The sequence below is a fragment of the Podarcis cretensis genome (assembly GCF_951804945.1).
Source record: "Podarcis cretensis genome assembly, chromosome: 3".
Classification (NCBI taxonomy): Eukaryota; Metazoa; Chordata; class Lepidosauria; order Squamata; family Lacertidae; genus Podarcis; species Podarcis cretensis.
In genome coordinates, this window is record NC_137172.1 from 100,464,089 (window position 1) to 100,484,816 (window position 20,728).

The following is a 20,728-nucleotide window of genomic DNA, read 5'->3' on the forward strand; positions in this document are numbered from 1 at the left end:
TTAAAAATGAAGAAATGTCAGTGTAAGTGATAGGGAATAAAATACTCTGTTAGTACTGTATTCTGTTATGAACTTATGGCTGCTGCTGGAGACCGAATGTAGGACTTGGTGAATGATTAATCCATTCCACTGAAGTTGTTTTAATGTTCTGACATGGAGTTATTAATCTGGAAGTAAACGTCAGGGAGTGGCCGGTAGTTTAAACAGTGAGTTAACTATATACCCATGCGGTGAGAGACTTGGCAGGCTGAGGGAAATGGTGCCACCTAATTTTGTCCATTCAGCCTCATTTTATTCTGTGATTATTTGTTGCCAACCTATTGGGTTACAGACATGCATCACCTTCTCCTTGCCATCACCCACCATATCAGAGTTACTCATAAGTTTTCATTACGCAACAGTGCTTACATGCTAATTCAAGCAAAGCAGTTACTCATTTCAAGTCACATGTACGTGGCTGAAATGTTTGTGAATGTCATTCTTCGAAAGGTTAATAATAATAATAATAATAATAATAATAATAATAATAATAATTTATTATTTATACCCCACTCATCTAGCTGGGTTTCCCCAGCCACTCTGGGCGGCTCCCAACAGAATATTAAAAACACGATAAAACATCAACCATTAAAAACTTCCCTAAACAGGGATGTCTTCAGATGTCTTCTAAAAGTCAGATAGTTGTTTACTTCCTTGACATCTGATGGGAGGGCATTCCACAGGGTGGGCGCCACTACCGAGAAGGGCTGGTTCCCTGTAACCTCACTTCTCTTAGTGAGGGATCCACCAGAAGGCCCTTGGAGCTGGACCACAGTGTCTGGGCTGAAAGTGGGGGTGGAGGCGCTCCTTCAGGTATACTGGGCCAAGGCCATTTAGGGCTTTAAAGGTCAGCATTAACACTTTGAATTGCGCTCAGAAATGGTTCATAAACATCTATTCCTTAATCTCAAGGATCCAGTCGGGTTGTGATTGTAATGTTTTAAGCTGGTTTTAATGCTGTGTTTTATATTGCTGTAACCCACACTGGGACTTTGCAGTAAAGGGCAGGTAATAAATATAACCACCACTAACACGTGGACTTATCCCTGAGTGTTATCACTTTGCCAGAGAGCTGCAGCAGCCAAGCTGATGAATGAACACAAACATATCATCTTTACATTACGTTTTAAGGTGTACTCTAAAAACTATAAAGTGTGATGTAGCCTTTCAGAGTGTTCCAACCTATGAAATTAAAACTAAAATTGAACTGCGGCTAACCAAGTATATCAACAAGGAGGGTGATCTAACATAGCATGTCAGGCCATTGATCAACCAGCCCATCAACATTCTCCACCCATCGATGTCATCACCATTGACTGGCAGTGATTCCACCTGGTGATACCCCTCAGCAATCTTTAGTATGCCAAGAGGAATAACGGTTGAGGGAGCATGTTGGTGGTTGAGTCATCGCATGCGCCTTGTCTGTTTCATCAGGCCAAATCACCTGAAACTGATCCCACAATTTTGCAACAGACAATGTGCTAGAAAACCTGTTAGAATGTGGAATGTGGAAGTGCCATTAAGGGTGCTATGGAGGCAATGAAGAAAATGTTAACGGACCTCAGACAATTGTGGAATGAGTATATGTGCTATAAGCAACAATGGCTCACGACCATCAGCTCTTAAAAGTTTCTCTTCTCTGCCCGACCTTCTTCTGGAAGGCTTTAGGATTTAAATTGCCCTTGTTCAGTGTAGCCAACCCATCTAATAGCCATTGGTATTCTTGGTCCCTGCGTAATTGTCTGAGGCATTTGACTGAATCCAGCTTTTATTTTTTGAAGTTTAAATGCTGCAGCAGAGAACATTAGTCATTCCTCCACCAATGTTTCAGCTCAGGCCTGAGACTTCCTTTATAATGAATTTATGAACAGAATGGAGGGGAAATCGTTCTTTTGAACTCATTTCATCCTCTTTCCATCAGAGAAGAAGAAAAGAGGTTAATAATCTCCCACTGAGCAGGATACACACAGGGGCTGCACGCAGTGTCCAAATTACTCAGAAGTAATTACAAAAGGACTTGAAACATAATCCAGATCTGTCATCCAGAGGAAAAGAAATGTAGTTCCCACTGGGAATTGCAGCCACTTATTGCAGGACTAAATATGGCTGTTTCTTAAAATAACACATTGTTTCTCTTACTGGGCCAGCTTATGCCATCTGGCATGCAATCATGGCTTATGAATAAAAGGAACGCATTTCGGGACCCAAAATTCTTGTATTTTGCATACTAATTGCATACCCCGGGATATTGCAGAGGAAAGTAGCTACACTCGTGACATTTTTACAGGTTATGCGAACTAAATCCATTTTTGTATTATAGTACATCTGTAAACTGAATTTTTAAAAGCTATTAAAGATTGTATGTGTGTATATACGTATATGTGTCCTTATCTACATTGGATTTCTTATTAGTAACTTTCACAAAAGATGCACGTCCTGGTATGGTTTTGCCTTTCCCAAACATACCTTGGTCAGTGATGGGGTGGCCAAGATAGTTCCATAGTGGTACTAAAGTATTGCACTTTAGATTCCAATTGCTGCTGCAAGCCTTCAAACAGCTAAGGCTGTCAGGAACCATGGGGACTATTTTCCCCATGGTTCCCAGTATTCTAGAGAATGCTCATGGCAACATCAGTTCCAAATAAGCTGAAAAGCATGTGGGATATAGTTCCCATAGCTTTTACTGTGCCTGGATGCTGTGCACGTGCTTGAGGCTGCATATCAGAAGCTCTGCTGTGGGTTCTACCACAAACTCTCGCCACTCCTATTGTGCCCCAGTAAGTAAGGGGAAAGGAGGCATACATAAGGGCCCTCATTGGGCTCAATCCATTCCTTCCTAAATGGAAACATTCCTTTGTTCTTTTCTGTGTTTTGGATTTCTATTTTAAAATGTGTTCAATGTGCATTTCGCGCCAGGCATAGACAAACTCGGCCTTCCAGATGTTTTGAGACTACAATTCCCATCATCCCTGACCACTGGCCCTGTTAGCTAGGGATGATGGGAATTGTAGTCCCAAAACATCTGGAGAGTCAAGTTTGCCTATGCCAGGACCAGCCCATCAGTTGGCAACTTCCTCTGTTAATTTAGCACACATTTTTCTATAAAGCTACTTCTCTAAAAGCTATGAAAGGAAGCAGAAGGCACAGCTCTTCAGAATGTTGCTTGCTGATAGGATGTTCCACTGCAACCATGGCCAATGGGGTGACTTCTTTCCCCATTCTATTCTTCTTGTTATTATTATTACTATTTATTTTGTTCTCCTCCTTATCCCCCCCACAAGCTTTTAACAATTATCTGTCTGTTTACTACACACTGCAACACATCCTCCCGCCCTCAGTGCAGTCATGATACCTATTGGCGCCTACATATTTACAAAACAGCACTTGAGGAATTGTAATATATTATGCCAGATCTCTCTCTTTGGGATGTCTGGAGTCTTCACATCAACACCCATCTTCTGACTAAAAAAATGTTTCATTCTCTTATCCAAATATCTGTGCTATTTTCCTAACACTTAAAATTATCGACACTGAACACGGCTCACCCTATGGAAATGTAAGAATACACAGAAAGAAAATATATGATTGTACACAATTATTTATTAGGAGAATTTATATTTGAAATTGCCACAAACTCCAGTTTGAGCCACCCACACACTGAGGATATTGGGATTTAAATCACCCAAATTTCTGGAGTACCACAGTTTCCCAGAAAGTATGGTCCCACCCCTGAACCTTGACTGATGGAGCAAATAGGAGCACAGGATTCTGGGAAGCAGTATTAACTGGGATTTCCTACGTTTGTAGGAAGGATAACTGTCCACAGTTTGGGGAACAGATTGAAAGCATACATAGTATTGAGCCTGGAGTGTTAAACTGTATGACAGGCACCTCTAATCCCTGGACCCAGCAAGTGTGAAAATCTAATCAAGCCTTCTAATTCCTGGAAATAGCCAAATTGGCTTCCTGGTAAGGTGATGGGGGATTAAGGGGTATGGCAAATGGGCCCCTCCCTCAACAGACAAAGCCGGAGTTTGGAGTAGAGTTTTGCAGTGATGTGACCTAGAAGTTAAAGCAGTGAGCTGGAGAGTCAGAACAATGTTTGACAGCTATGTTTAAGTTGTGTTTGAATCCAAGGCTTTGGCTATGGGAGAAGCAAGACCGTTTTAAGGTGCTAAGACTGTGAAACCTACCATGATAGGCTCAGGTTGCATCTATGTGCTAATAAGCCATAACCTCTACTGTCCCTCATTCCAAGGAAACCAAACCCTGGGTGAGAAAATCCTGGAATCTCTCACAGGCCAGATATTGGGGTGGTGTGCCAATATCTAAGCATAGGTGTAAAAGATGCATTCAATTGAAGCTATACTCTCAGTGGAGCAGTAGGTCATTTTAGACTTAACATTCTATTGAGGGGTTTCTTTAAATGGAAATCAGTATTATTTCGCTGACATCAAATGATCTTACATGCCCCCATCTCTTGAGATGGTAATATGCATTACTTCAATTCCTTCAAAATGTGGCAATCCAGCTCGGTTGTAAATAATACAGTGGTACCGCGGGTTAAGTACTTAAGTTGTTCCAGAGGTCCGTACTTAACCTGAAACTGTTCTTAACCTGAAGCACCACTTTAGCTAATGGGGCCTCCCACTGCTGCCGTGCCGCCAGAGCACGATTTCTGTTCTGTTAATTCAGAATTAAAAAATCAATTTAGGGGGGAAATCCATCTAATAAACATTAGATGATTACCAGGGCTAGCTGGCTAAATTAGTCCTATTTGGGCCAGCGAGGAGACCAGGGGATAATTAGCTGTGGGATCCCAGAGCGGGTAATCTTCATAAAAAGGGGACGGGAAAAGAAGGAAGGGGAATAAAAGATCAGGCTAAGTTCAATTTGAAAGCCAGGTGGAATAGCTCTGTCTTACAGGCCCTGTGGAAGGAAGTTAAATCCTGCAGGGCCCTGGTCTCATGGGACAGAGCATTCCACCAGGTCGGAGCCATCACTGAGAAGGCCCTGGCCCTGGTGGAGGATAATCTAATATGATGGGCTTCTGCTCATTCTGATGGGTGGTCCTGGACTTTGGCTCCAACATCCCACTTGCATAACACCACTGCACTGTGTACTTTAGTTATTATAAGTTAGGTAAAGATGAATTTAGAGGTTTCGCTGAAAACGGATGAGTTGCCATATTGCATTTTAAAATGCTTCTGTTTGCTGTGAGTAGCACAGAGGACATAGAAAAGGGGACAGGAATTTATGAGCACCAATGAATCACGTTTTATTGAGTCAGATTTACTAATAGTGAGATCATAGGTAAAGGTAAAGGTACCCCTGCCCGTACGGGCCAGTCTTGACAGACTCTGGGGTTGTGCGCCCATCTCACTTAAGAGGCCAGGGGCCAGCGCTGTCCGGAGACACTTCCGGGTCACGTGGCCAGCGTGACATCGCTGCTCTGGCGAGCCAGAGCCGCACACGGAAACGCCGTTTACCTTCCCGCTGGTAAGCGGTCCCTATTTATCTACTTGCACCCGGGGGTGCTTTCGAACTGCTAGGTTGGCAGGCGCTGGGACCGAGCAGCGGGAGCGCACCCCGCCGCAGGGATTCGAACCGCCGACCTTTCGATCGGCAAGCCCTAGGTGCTGAGGCTTTAACCCACAGCGCCACCTGCGTCCCTATAGTGAGATCATAAAAAGAGACAAATAACAGTCCTTGAGTTTCATCAGGGAAGGAAGTCAAAAGACAGAGTGGAATGTAATCTCCCGAGACAACGCTGCAGAGAGTCTGATAAATAGAAACAGGACATCTTCAAAGGCATAGGAATGGATCCCAAGGGTGAGGTCTGTGCAACACAGCAACAAATCTTTCAGGAGGGGGGGGAAAGGTCTATGGCAGCATATAATGGAGGAAGTGGGAAATCTAATTACATTGAGATATTAAAAAAAAAAAAATACACACCAAAAGAATGAGAGCAAGATTAATCTGCAATTTCAAAAAAATAATTAATGTCTAATTATTTATAGCATTTTTGTCCTACTCTTCAGCAAAAATATAAATAAAAAGGCCTCCTGGAGCAGGTTACAAAGATCTGTAGCAAGACATCGCCTTTGCTTAGTTTTAGGAATATGAAATGGCACACCCTCCAACGTTTCTCTGATGAAAAGAGGGACATCCTAAAGAAAAGCAGGACATTCTGGGACTTCCCACTAAAGCACAGCCTGGTAGAAATAAACTGAGCTATGGAATATTAATCACCCTTCCAGTTTCCTGGAAGAATATTTCTTTCTTCTCTTATGAGCAGTGACTTTTTGAGGCCAAGCATTGTAAGCAGTATATTCAGTTTTTGAATACCGCTTACTTGAGGCATGCTGGCGGCTCCATCCTTACAAGGAAACATCAGATAAGACACGTTCTGCATAAAGTTTTAAAAAGCTGTAGATGAGCTGACTTAATGAAACAAATGCTTTGATGATTTAATGACTCAAAAACCTCCTTCATTTGAGTTTTTAAGCAGGGGTGGGATGGCCCCCAGTCAAGGATGTTTTAGTTTGTTGTTGTTGTTGTTTAGTCGTTTAGTCATGTCCGACTCTTCGCGACCCCATGGACCAGAGCACGCCAGGCACTCCTGTCTTCCACTGTCACCCGCAGTTTGGTCAGTCTCATGCTGGTAGCTTCGTGAACACTATCCAACCATCTCGTCCTCTGTCGTCCCCTTCTCCTTGTGCCCTCCATCTTTCCCAACATCAGGGTCTTTTCCCGGGAGTCTTCTCTTCTCATGAGGTGGCCAAAGTATTGGAGCCTCAGCTTCACGATCTGTCCTTCCAGTGAGCACTCAGGGCTGATTTCCTTAAGAATGGATACGTTTCATCTTCTTGCAGTCCATGGGACTCTCAAGAGTCTCCTCCAGCACCATAATTCAAAAGCATCAATTCTTCGGCGACCAGCCTTCTTGATGGTCCAGCTCTCACTTCCATACATCACTACTGGGAAAACCATGGCTTTAACTATACGGACCTTTGTTGGCAAGGTGATGTCTCTGCTTTGTAAGATGCTGTCTAGGTTTGTCATTGCTTTTCTCCCAAGAAGCAGGCATCTTTTAATTTCATGACTGCTGTCACCATCTGCAGTGATCATGGAGCCCAAGAAAGTAAAATCTCTCACTGCCTCCATTTCTTCCCTTTCTATTTGCCAGGAGGAGATGGGTCCAGTGGCCATGATCTTCGTTTTTTTGATGTTGAGCTTCAGACCATATTTTTTAGTTAAGATTCCTGTATTTCAGGGGGTGGGACTAGATGACCCCCAGGGTTTGGTCCAACTCTGCAAATCTATGATTGTATGAAAGCATCAAAAGAACAAGGGAGGCTTTCCCCCAACAAACTCAGCGGGGGAATCCAAAGAGTTTCTTCATGGCTGCGAGTTAACTCATCATGACTTCCTTGCAACCCCTGATGAAGGCCTTGGCAAAGACAGCATCCTGGTGTCAATAGCAGAAATGTTTATAGATGCTTCAGGCTCTGGTCAAGAGATTCAACAAGCCATTTAGCAAGAGCTCTTTCCAACATTTTGCAGGAGCAAATCTGGTTTTGCTAAAAGAGAGCTGCAGCTCTTTATATTTCTGTGATACAGGCGTATTCTCATACACATCTGTTTTTCACAAATGTGCTTTAGAAAGTTTGCTGTAAATGCCCAGGCACCACACCATTGATAAGCTGGGACGTGTGCAGAGGAGGGAAGCCAAGATGACCAAGGGTCTGGAAACCAAGTGTGGCGTTTGCCCTCCTAGGTGTGTGACATCATACTGGGTCATAAGAAAAGGGTTAACTAAGTGTAAAATGATTAACCAATAGGAACCCAAGGGAAGGAGTGAGAATTAGGGTGGTTGAGAAGTCAGTCTGGAGAAGAGACAGAGAGGATAAGTCTGTGGGTTGGGCTAGTCTGATGTGAGAGAGGGAGAGAATCTGTTAAGAGGGTCAGTCAAAGAGTTGAGATAATCAGTCAGAAGGTATTAGGAAGGTATAGGCCAGTAAAGAAACTAAAGTTAAGAAACTAACAGGAATATTATCTGAGAAACCATAAACTTGTTAATGCTTATAAAATAAACTTGTTTATTTGGTTCAGTTTTAACAACTGTCTGTACTCAGTGTTTTACCCGAGAGTAACGGGTTGGTGGCAGCAGGGAAGCGAGCACAGTGGTGGCACAGGGATCAATAGACCGTTAAACGTCCAGGGACCCTGTGTGATCGCCACACCAAGCCTTATGAGGAATGATTGAGGGAACTGGCTATGTTTAGCCTGATAAAGAGAAGAGTGGGAGGAGATATGATAGCCATCTTCAAATATCTCAAGGGCTGTCACATGGAGGATGGAGCAAGGTTATTTTCTCCTGCTCCAGAGGGTAGGACCCATACCAATGGCCTCAAGTTACAAGAAAGGAAATTCCGACTAAACATCAGAAAGAACTTTCTGACAGTAAGAACTGTTTCACAGTGGAACAGTCTCCCTCAGGAGATTGTGGACTCTCCTTCCTTGGAGGTTTTTAAGCAGAAGTTGGATGGTCATCTATCATGTATGATCTAGTTGAGGTTCCTGCCCTGCAGCAGATTGGACAAGATAATCTTACCATGCTGCAATGCTGTCACTCTGTGATTCTATGTAAAATACTTTATGCTTATCCTAATAATAATAATAATAATAATAATAATAATAAATTATTTATACCCTGCCCTCCCTGGCGAAGACCAGGCTCAGGGCAGCTAACACTGAATAGAAATACAGTAAAATCATTATAAGAAACCAAAACCAAACAAACAATTGACTAAAATATGTTAGAATGCAGCTTAGAATCATAGAGTTGGAAGAGACCACAAGGGCCATCGAGTCCAACCCCCTAACAAGCAGGAAACACCATCAGAGCACTCCTGACATATGGTTGTCAAGCCTCTGCTTAAAGACCTCCAAAGAAGGAGACTCCACCACACTCCTTGGCAGCAAATTCCACTGTCGAACAGCTCTTACTGTCAGGAAGTTCTTCCTAATGTTTAGGTGGAATCTTCTTTCTTGTAGTTTGGAACCATTGCTCCGTGTCCGCTTCTCTGGAGCAGCAGAAAACAACCTTTCTCCCTCCTCTATGTGACATCCTTTTATATATTTGAACATGGCTATCATATCACCCCTTAACCTCCTCTTCTCCAGGCTAAACATGCCCAGCTCCCTTAGCCGTTCCTCATAAGGCATCGTTTCCAGGCCTTTGACCATTTTGGTTGCCCTCCTCTGGACACGTTCCAGTTTGCCAGTGTCCTTCTTGAACTGTGGTGCCCAGAACTGGACACAGTACTCCAGGTGAGGTCTGACCAGAGCAGAATACAGTGGCACTATTACTTTCCTTGATCTAGATGCAATACTCCTATTGATGCAGCCCAGAATTGCATTGGCTTTTTTAGCTGCCGCATCACACTGTTGGCTCATGTCAAGTTTGTGGTCAACCAAGACTCCTAGATCCTTTTCACATGTACTGCTCTCAAGCCAGGTGTCACCCATCTTGTATTTGTGCCTCTCATTTTTTTTGCCCAAGTGCAATACTTTACATTTCTCCCTATTAAAATTCATCTTGTTTGTTTTGGCCCAGTTCTCTAATCTGTCAAGGTCGTTTTGAAGTCTGATCCTGTCCTCTGGGGTGTTAGCCACCCCTCCCAGTTTGGTGTCATCTGCAAATTTGATCAGGATGCCCTTGAGTCCATCATCCAAGTCGTTGATAAAGATGTTGAATAAGACCGGGCCCAAGACAGAACCCTGTGGCACCCCACTAGTCACTCTTCTCCAGGATGAAGAGGAACCATTGATGAGCACCCTTTGGGTTCGGTCAGACAGCCAGTTACAAATCCACTGAGTGGTAGCATAGTCAAGTCTGCATTTTACCAGCTTCTTTACAAGAATATCATGGGGCACCTTGTCAAATGCCTTGCTGAAATCAAGGTAGGCTACATCCACTGCATTCCCTTCATCTACCAGGCTTGTAATTCTGTCAAAAAACGAAATCAGGTTAGTCTGACATGACTTATTTTTCAGAAATCCATGCTGACTATTGGTGATCACAGTATTCCTTTCTAGGTGCTCACAGACTGTTTGCTTAATGATCTGCTCCAGAATCTTCCCTGGTATTGTTGTCAGACTGACTGGGCGGTAATTATTTGGGTCCTCTCTTTTCCCCTTTTTGAAAATAGGGACAACATTTGCCCTCCTCCAGTCTGCCAGGACTTCGCCTGTTCTCCAGGAATTCTCAAAGATGACTGCCAGTGGTTCTGAGATCACATCTGCCAGTTCTTTTAACACTCTTGGATGCAGTTCATCGGGCCCTGGAGACTTGAATACATCTAAACTAGCCAAGTATTCTTGTACTATCTCCTTAGTTATTCTGGGCTGTGTTTCCTCTGCTGAATCATTTGCTCCAAATTCTTCAGGTCGGGCATTGTTTTCTTTATTGGAGAAGACTGAGGCAAAGAAGGCATTGAGGAGTTCAGCCCTTTCTGTGTCCCCTGTTTGCATTTCACCATCTTCTCCTCTGAGTGACCCCACTGTTTCTTTCTTCTTCCTTTTGCTACGAACATACCCATAAAAGCCTTTTTTGTTGCTTTTAACCTCTCTAGCAGGTGGCGCTGTGGGTTAAAGCCTCAGCGCCTAGGGCTTGCCGATCGAAAGGTCGGCGGTTCGAATCCCTGCGGCGGGGTGCGCTCCCGCTGCTCGGTCCCAGCGCCTGCCAACCTAGCAGTTCGAAAGCACCTCCGGGTGCAAGTAGATAAATAGGGACCGCTTACCAGCGGGAAGGTAAAACGGCGTTTCCGTGTGTGGCTCTGGCTCGCCAGAGCAGCGATGTCACGCTGGCCACGTGACCCGGAAGTGTCTCCGGACAGCGCTGGCCCCTGGCCTCTTGAGTGAGATGGGCGCACAACCCCAGAGTCTGTCAAGACTGGCCCGTACGGGCAGGGGTACCTTTACCTTTACCTAACCTCTCTAGCAAGCCTGAGTTCATTCTGTGCTTTAGCTTTTCTGACTTTGTGTCTACACGTGCTGGCTATTTGTTTGAATTCCTCTTTGGTGGTTTCCCCCCTTTTCCATTTTTTGTACACATCCTTTTTTAATGTTAACTCAGTTAAAAGTTCTTTAGATAGCCACCCTGGCTTCTTTAGGCACCTTCCATGTTTCCGTCTCATTGGTATTGCCTGAAGTTGTGCTTTTACTATCTCCCTCTTAACAAACTCCCAGCCATCATGAACTCTCTTTCCTTTTAGTATTACTGTCCATGGGATCTCACCCAGCATTTCCCTAAGTTTTATGAAGTCAGCTTTCTTAAAGTCAAGAAATTGAGTCCTAGTATGCTTGGCTGCTCCTTTCCGCTCTATAGTAAACTTCAGAAGAGCATGATCACTCGCGCCTAATGATCCTTCCACTTCTACCCCACTAACCAGGTCATCAACATTGGTTAGGACCAGATCTAAAATGGCTGTTCCTCTTGTTGCTTCTTCCACTTTCTGGACAACGAAGTTGTCTGCAAGGCCAGTGAGGAATCTGTTTGACCTTATGCTCTTGGCTGAGTTTGACATCCAGCAAATATCCGGGTAATTGAAGTCCCCCATTACTACTATCTCCCTTCATAAGGGGAGAAAACGGCAAATATTCACTGGGGCCAACTATCCATGCTGGGCCAGCAAAAAGGGCCAGCAAAAAGAGCCAAGGAAAAATTTATATACAAAATCCCATATAAGAGGATGAAATGTGTGAAGTGGCCATAAAACAGTCCTGTTAGTTCATCAGATGAGGCAAACCCTATGCTAGGATGAGCACTGTCGTCTGCTTGGAAGTGCAAAGGCCTGTCTGATCCAAGTCGAGTTTAAAAATAAAGAACCATCAGAAGGGAGATCAAGAGTTTTGAAGTTGCCTGCCAACAGTTAGCTGCACCTCAATAACAGACCAAACAGGCACAATCTGCTCTTCTCTGGACAAATACACTGTCTTTCTGTTTAAAGTATAGCAGTTATTTCTAGATTTGCATCAACGCCTATAAATCAGTGCATGCAAATCTTATGCTAATATGCCCTCTCTTTTTGGATGGTGCACAAATCGTAACCTTATAATTGAGGCAGTTATGCTAGAGATATGGACAATCCAGTCTCCAGCAAGACACACACACAAGATCTAGCCAAAAAAGACTCAAATTTGTGTGAATTGCAAATAGAGGAATCAGCAATCATCCACCAAGACTTCTGGGAGAGAATTTTCTTGGCCATCGAATGCAAAACTCTCCTGCCACCTCAAACGTCTTTAATTGTTTCAAACACTGAGGCCCAGAGGGAAGTGAACAGATTGAGAAAGTGACCTATAAATAGTTTAAAATGATGACTGGGTTATCGCAAGACCAAAGCACAACTGCTTATTTAATTTCTGGAGCCAAGGTGATGACATGTAAAATATAAGCAAGAAATATAAATTAGCCCAAGGCTATAATTTTAATGAAACCAGTGCTCTTTTGCTGACATTTCCAAAACCTACATGCACATTACAATTGGGGAAAGGATGAAAATTTTGCCCCTGAAGTGCTAGGCTGTATTTTTGACATAAGATAGCTATCTGCTGTGACTATCAAATAGTCCAATTCCTGATGCATGAAACAAACACAGTCATGTGGCATAGGTTGGCACTAAAGTAAGTATACCAGTGATCTTGCCAAGTTCTATGATTCTACTATCAGTTAAATCTGTAGTGTCAGTGCCTTCACTTAAATTTCAGATTATTCATTTCAGATTATTCAGTGCATGTGCTGTTTCAGCCCTTTTTCCAATAGTGATTGATTCTTTGTGATAAAATAAAAACGTACAAAATACGCCACAAGTTAAAATAAGATGCATGTGAATTGGTAATCACGACTCCTCTTATTCATCTCGACTCACCAAAAGTCTAGAAATGCTGATAATCTCTGCTAGACAGCTCCGTCCCACAACAGTGCAAAGCATTATTTAGGAAGCACATCTATGTCTAATCTACCTGCTTGTGTATGCATACAATAAAGAACAGCAAGTGGTATAACTTCCCAGGCATTAAAAAAATAATAATCACATATTCTACCAGTGGTTTAGCTTGTACAGACTAGACTCTTCCAGTCAATAGGAGGCATTTTGTATTAAGCAATTCAAAATAATTGGCAGAACATTTCAAAAGAATTATTGTGTGCCTCGGGTCGCGTTGCTGTGGGTTGCTTATTCTTTCTTTCTCAACCCACCTGAAAAGTGCAATCACATTTCAGAAACGTCTTCCTAGATTGCCAGCAGAGACATTAAAATGGTAGCCTTGCTTATGCCTTGAGCAACTGATAAAAAGATATAAACTCACAAAGCCAAGTTCCCTGTTTCAAAATCATAACAAGATGCCTTCTTTGAGATATCTACGTTTCCTTAGGTGCACCTGCCTGGGACATTGGCAGGTCTGGAAGCCTCCCTTGCACTATATCAAATGCCCACGAGTCGTATGTTGTCTTCTGTTGTTTCTTGGAAGCCCTGCCCAAGCCCTGAACCTGGGAGGTGGTGTGGTAGCTCCAGTCTACACACAGAGTTCATCTGTGTTGATGAGAAAGCTTGATGTTCCTATTTGGGAAAGGGCTGTAGCTCAAGGGTGAAGACTCTGTTGTGCCTGCAGATTGTCCCAAATCTACTCTCAAGTATCTCTAGATCATTCTGGGAAAGATCTCCTTCTGAAACCTAACTGCAAGTTAGTGTGGACAATTTAGGGGGGGGGGGACTGCAGCAGATTGTTTACCTTTAAACAGAAATCCTCTCTCCGTAGACTTGCACGGAAGGAGGGATATTCTGCAACTCCTAGACTGACTGTTGGGGGAAGGAAAGGCCCAAAGGGTACCTGTTGAGGGTTGGCATTCTCTTCCCCACAACTGCCTCCTTCAACTTGAATAGAGGGTAAACAAAAATGTCTGAGCACAACAGGGAAGACTTTAAGCCGGTAGTTTTCAACCAGTGTGCCATGGCACCCTGGGGTGCCTTGAAGAAGAAGAGTTTGGATTTGATATCCCACTTTATCACTACCGGAAGGAGTCTCAAAGTGGCTAACATTCTCCTTTCCCTTCCTCCCCCACAACAAACACTCTGTGAGGTGAGTGGGGCTGAGAGACTTCAGAGAAGTGTGACTAGCCCAAGGTCACCCAGCAGCTGCATGTGGAGGAGCGGAGACGCGAACCCGGTTCACCAGATTACGAGTCTACCGCTCTTAACCACTACACCACACTGGCTCTGAATGATGGTCAGGGGTGCCACGGGAAACACTGGTCTCTCCCCCTCTTTCCTTCCCTCCCTCCTCTGATGCCCTCTCGTGTCTCTGGCTCCCAAAGACTTGTACAGCTGTTTGTTGCAGCAGCCCTGGCTACAAGCTCCCCAGGCAAATTGTACGTTTGGGGCTGGTCAGGGGATACTGGTTGCCAGGAGCTGAGGCAGCCTTGGAGTAAGCAAGCAAGTGGGTGAGGGAGCTCAGCCAACTAGTCTACCAGGACTCCCAAGGAGAGGGGAGAGGAGAGGAAGCTGAGAGTACACTCCACAAGAGAGGGTGTTCAAAAAGGGTGAGAGACTGTCAGCTCTGCAAGCAAGGGGTGACATAACTGGGCTCCTGAGCCCCACAGGGGTGCCGCAAAAAGAATGTAGTTGGTCAAGGGAGCCGTGGACTGAAAAAGGTTGAAAACCCCTGCTTTAAGTGGTTTTTCAAATGCCCCATTAGAATCCAAAAGTAGTACTGACCTAGGGAAGGCTTTGAATGAGTGGCTGGAGATATGTATGAAGTGAAAGACTGCAGGCCTGATGCCAGGGACAAAACAACCTGGGGCAGGGAAGAAAGCCTCGCCACCCAAGACGAGGGGTTGGGCTGGATGACCCTCAAGGTAAGGTTACTAGACGTCCCTGTTTCCCGGGGACAGTCCCTGGATTTATAAATCAGTCCACTGACAAAATCTGTTGAAGTTGAAAAGTATCCCCAGATCCATTGAATTTTTTTTGGTAACCTTACCTCAGGGTCTCTTCCAAGACTACAACTACGCTATATGAGTCTATGAAACAGGAAGCCCACAGTGCCACCATCGCCAAGGACCCTTGGTGGGGTGGGCATTTCCCTTCACCCACCCAGTTTCAAGGCTGCAGACTTTTTTCTTTCCTATGCACGTCAACGGACACAGGCTCTTATTTCACTTGCAGAGAGGTCAATGGCTGCTACTCTCGGAATGAATGCTATTCATAAGGCATTATTCAAAATCCTCGCTATAAGTGGTGAGGTTTTGGGTGCCATTTAAAGTGTAATACATGTTGGCTATCTCCTCGCCTTTGCTCTCTTCTCCCAATATGCTTCAGTTATAACCCTTTAGTGTGTTTAGTGCTTTCAGTGTGTGTTTAGTGTTTTCAGCCTGCTTGCTAAGCTTGCTAAGCAGAGTATTTGCGGGGGTGGGGGGGGGAGGCCCTTCCCCTGCTGTTTCAATTAAATAAAAAAGGACAGTAGCATCTTTACTCATTCACACTCCCCCCCCCCTTTTTTAATACATCGTGAAGGTCAAAACATTAAAGCATTGTTCTGTCAGTGGTTTGAAAGTGCTAAGTTTCTCCTTTAAATCCTCACCACTGCCAAAGTTTGATCAAACATTGCTGGAATTAGCATGTTCCTTGCGCTTCTTTTAGAAGTCAAAAACTTGGGGAGATAAAAAGGAAAGCACCCTCATCCATTTTAATGCTGCAATTTAAATAGGTCATTGCTACACCTGAGGCGGCCCGGTGGGTCTCTTGGTGGAGCGAGGAGATTGGTGCACAAAATGTATTGTGTCTCACTCTCTCTCTCTCTCTCTCTCTCTATCGGAAGCCAGTCTATCCTGTCAAGAAAAAAGATTTGATACGGTTTGTGTTTTCCATCCTGCCAGAACCAATCAGGATCATAAAGTAGGATTCACACCAACACTGTAATGCTTTCCTGCTGGGTTTCTTTCTACTTAGATGACTCTATGTCATGGGTAGGCAAACTAAGACCCTGGGGCCAGATCCGGCCCAATCGCCTTCTCAATCTGGCCCACGAACGGTCCAGGAATCAGCGTGTTTTTACATGAGTAGAATGTATCCTTTTATTTAACATGCATCTCTGGGTTATTTGTGGGGCAAAGGAATTGGTTAATTTTTTTTTTCAAAATATAGTCCGGCCCCCCACAAGGTCTGAGGGACAGTGGACCAGCCCCCTGCTGAAAAGGTTTGCTGACCCCTGCTCTATGTCCTCTTCTGCCTCACACAACAAATAGCGGAGTAGAGGGGTGAGGCAGGCATGGCTATCATGAGCAAACCCAAAGGGGAAGCCACAAGGGGAAGGAAATTGCAATTTTCCATGCCTGGTATTCAATTATCTTCAACTTTCATACAGATTGCTCTCATTGCCTTCATTTTGAATCAGTCCATCGAGTGAATATCCAGACAGACAATTAGGGGTGTCATAAAAGTGCAGCAGATTCTTAATTATTGTAGTGGTGCTGGTATCACTGCTGGGGAGGTGTAGCATTTCCTTTCTCAGGTGCCAGAAGAACTTCACTGACTTTGGGTATAATGCACCTTGACTTGGAACCACGTACCAGAAAAATCTGTGTCATGTCCCCCACTGTGTGTAGGGGTGTATATAATCTCCCACAAAATGCCCCAAATCTGTCCATTTAACCCTTCCACCCAATCTGTCCTTTTTATATATATAAAAAGACACAATAGTTTGTAATATATAAAACAGAATATATGCCTAGGACCCTCATACCTACAGGACCGCCTCTCCTGGAATGCCCCATGGAGGACCATACGGTCCGCAAATAATAACATTTTGGAGGTCCTAAACTTCAAGGAGATTAGACTGGCCTTGACTAGGGCCAAGGCCTTTTCAGCCATGGCCCCGGCCTGGTGGAACACTCTTTCACAAGAGACCAGGCCCCTGTGGGACATTTTCCACAGAGCCTGCAAGACGGAGCTGTTCCGCCAGGCCTTTGGTCAGGGTTCAGTCTGACTCCCTCTCCCCTTTCATAAGAACTTGCATGAAAGTGGCCTCCCAATTTTTCTCACAGGCTCATTTAAGTTCAGCACAAACAGTTGGGCTTGGTGAGCATTCAAGGTCCCCAACCCTAATCTGCGGGTTGCCATCTGATTGGATTTTATTCTGATCCTGATCTGATTTTAGGATGTATTTTAACTGATTGTCTGATTTTATTAGCCTCTCTGAGCCCAGTTTTGGCCGGGGAGGGCGGGGTATAAATTATTATTATTATTATTATTATTATTATTATTATTATTATTATTACCACTATTGGGAAGGTACAAACACACTGGCAGATGCATTGGGTTGTCTCCACCGGTGCATTTGTACAGTGCTGAATTCCTGCTGCCTTTTGCATTGGGAAAGGACTGCAGCGTGATTTCATTTCACAAGAAATGATACAGCCTTATAAGGGTATTATATGGTGGAGAAAAGTTATTCCCTTCTCTCTCTCTCTGTCTCTCTCTCTCTCTGTCTCTCTCTCTCTCTCTCTCTCTCTCTCTCTCTCTCTGCTTAAATGAAGGTCATGTGTGCAGGCTTCCAAACTGGGAACATAGCCTGGCTTAACCACTTTTGTTCCAGACATATTTTAGTCCACGCTGTCAGCCTCGAGATAAGTGCCACGCGCTTGTAGGCTGGTCCTGTGCAATGGGGCTGCAGGAAATGGACTGTGAGGTTGCAGTAGTAAGGAGTTCTTATCTAGGCAGAAGGAGGGCTAGCTCCCTCAATAATAGGCAATGTCCCAGAGTAGAAATATTCAATGGTACAAAAGTCAACAGTATCTCCTGTTTGGTTAATGGGTGGCAAACCCCAATGCAAAGTTTCCTAAAAGGGAATGGCAATGTGCCATGCATACTTATTACACAGCTACTTAATTCAGCTCCCCACAGTTCACTGATAAACAGCGCATCTTGGGTAGTTGCAGGAATTAGTGCCATTTAGGGAGGGCGAAAAAGCCATTTACCAGCCTCACACCATGTTTCAAACTACCTGCTTATTCCTGAGGAGTATTTGCATTACTGGCCAACAATGTGAGTCACTATTGTTCTAAACAATTAAATGGATCTATTGTTTTAGACTAGTTAAATAGAACACTGGCTGCCGGGCAGTCATGCTTAAGGTTTTAGTGAAGGTCTAAAAATCTCTTAAAAACTCAGGGCAAGAGTACCTGAGAATTGCCTTATCCCTCCCACTCCATATAGGTAAAATGTAAGGTAAAGGACCCCTGGATGGTTAAATCCAGTCAAAGGTAACTATAGGGTGCGGAGCTCACCTCGCTTTCAGGCCGAGGGAGCCAGCGTTTGTCCACAGACAGCTTTCTGGGTCATGTGGCCAGCAGGACTAAGCCACTTCTGGCACAACAGGACACAGTGACAAGTGTCAGGGTGCACGGAAATGCCGTTTACCTTGCTGCCACAGCGGTATCTATTTGTCATATCCCAGTGCAGCAGTCACAATGGTATCTGAGGAAGTGCATCTTGTAGTCGTCATCTTGCATGGGGCCCTTGAGGACCCTGGTGAAGCCTTTAATCTAAGAGAATCTCTCTCTCTCTCTCTCTCACACACACACACACACACAGAGAGAGAGAGAGAGAGAGAGAGAGAGGATGACATTCAATGTCTTGCTATGGCAAAGGTTCCATCTGCACAAGCATTGCAGCTTGCCACATGGAACTACTGGTACCTACCATTTCCTCCCCCCGTGTGCTGTTTGTGGGTTCTCTCTTAACTGCCCCACAACAGCCGGTTGTGGGGAGGGGGGAAAGCCCTACTGCCCAAGTGGAAGTCCTCGCTCAGGGCTTCTGCTGATGGGTCTCATCCGCTGAGCCCCTCCCACAGCCCTAAGCTGAAATTAAGAACATGTGTCTGAAAGTAGATCACGCCATCATGTTTATGAATCCCTTTTGTGCATCAGTTAGATGGAGAGACTACATTTCAGTGGTGGGAGTGGAATTAAAGCAAATGACAGGCTGAGAAAACAAAAGTGCAAGCCGGCAAGAAGCAAGTTATCACTCCCCACAAAGAGAGGGAGGGAGAGGATTGGGACGTAAAGGATCACAGAGGTCCTTTTCTTGCCATGTCCCACCATACTGTGGGATCTCAAAGAGGTTACACTTTTAACTCCAGCTTCTGTAATCCTAAAACAAGCAAAGAAAACAAACGCCAAATAGCCACCATGTTGCAGCAAAATGAAACATGATAGTTGCAGAGTGTTCCAAGCTGAGTGAGGTTATCAAGCCTCAAAACTCCCCCCCCCAAAAAAAATACACACCTCTCAAACAAGATGTCTTGAAGAGGAAGAATTTAGCCAAAAACAACTTGTGTGGCATTGCATCTTGAGTATGAGAGGCTGCAATGACTTTGCTTTTAACTGCTGCACCCAAACTATACAATGACAGATATTTTATTAATAATTGCATTTTATCCACCGGCAGCCTAGACTCAGGTCACGCTTAAAGTACCTTTCTTGACAAGTTAAGCATTGAACCCCTGTTACAATCATGAAACGAATGGTTTAAAGACATGCTGGGATAGACTCTTATGGACCGTACCTTTAAAAGAAGAATGCACAAACTGACATGCTGGATTTAGGTTGCAAATTCCTCAGATCAGGGAGGACCTGCCTTTCTTTGCTTAGAGAACTCTGCAAACATATAAATATCTAATACTTATAATCCTAATCAGGAGCAGGAGCTCTCTAAACAAATGTCCCTTCTCTTGAATGTGGAGAGCTAAGGCAAAGCTCCGTTACTGTAATTGCAAACCTCAAGGTTTGCCACACAAAACTTTGACACAGCTTTGGCGAGGATCTAACAAAGAACTCTAATTGAGTTCTAAGCATTAGCAGTCAGCAGGGTGGAGGGGCAGAACTCACCTGACCATGTTACTGCTTCTTACTAGGAGGTAAAAAGGGGAGGCGGTGGTGAGGTGTGGTGAAAATGCCCTGGCAGAGCCAACCTGGTGCCCATCCCTCTCCCTAGCAATATGTAGAAAATAAGAAGAAGAAGAAGAAGAAGAAGAAGAAGAAGAAGAAGAAGAAGAAGGTGAACTTTGCACCCTGCTATTCAGAAGCTACTTTTAGATGTAGATAGGTATTGAAGGTTTAGCTTTTTCAAATGCTGCTTTTATAAATCTAGCATGGGCACACAGCTCCCCTGAAGTCATAATTGGGTTTCCAGGCTTCAAAGCCTAAAGAGGCCCTACACTCCACATATAAAAGTATATAAGTGGTTGCAGCCCCAGGCTGGCGATGTGATAAGTGCCTTATTTATTTCATTCACATGGGAACGCACACCTTGCATTCTCCTGCTACCAAAATTAAAATGAAAGGTGATCCAGGGTAAACAGTGACTAATTAAAGAATCTGACGGGTATTCTGGGATCTCCCACAGTTACAGGTTACACTCCCTCTCCTGCCTGCATATGGGCATGCGAAGGCAGCGACACAAAATGGATTCTGGCTCTGTGCAATACTATACTTATCCCTTGCTAAGTGTGAAACAGAATTGCAGTTGCCGCAATTGTTCGGCTCAGTGAAGGCAGACAATATGTTAGAAGTAGTTGAGGAGGATCCTTCCCTCAGAGGGATTCTGGCTTCATAACTCGCCTT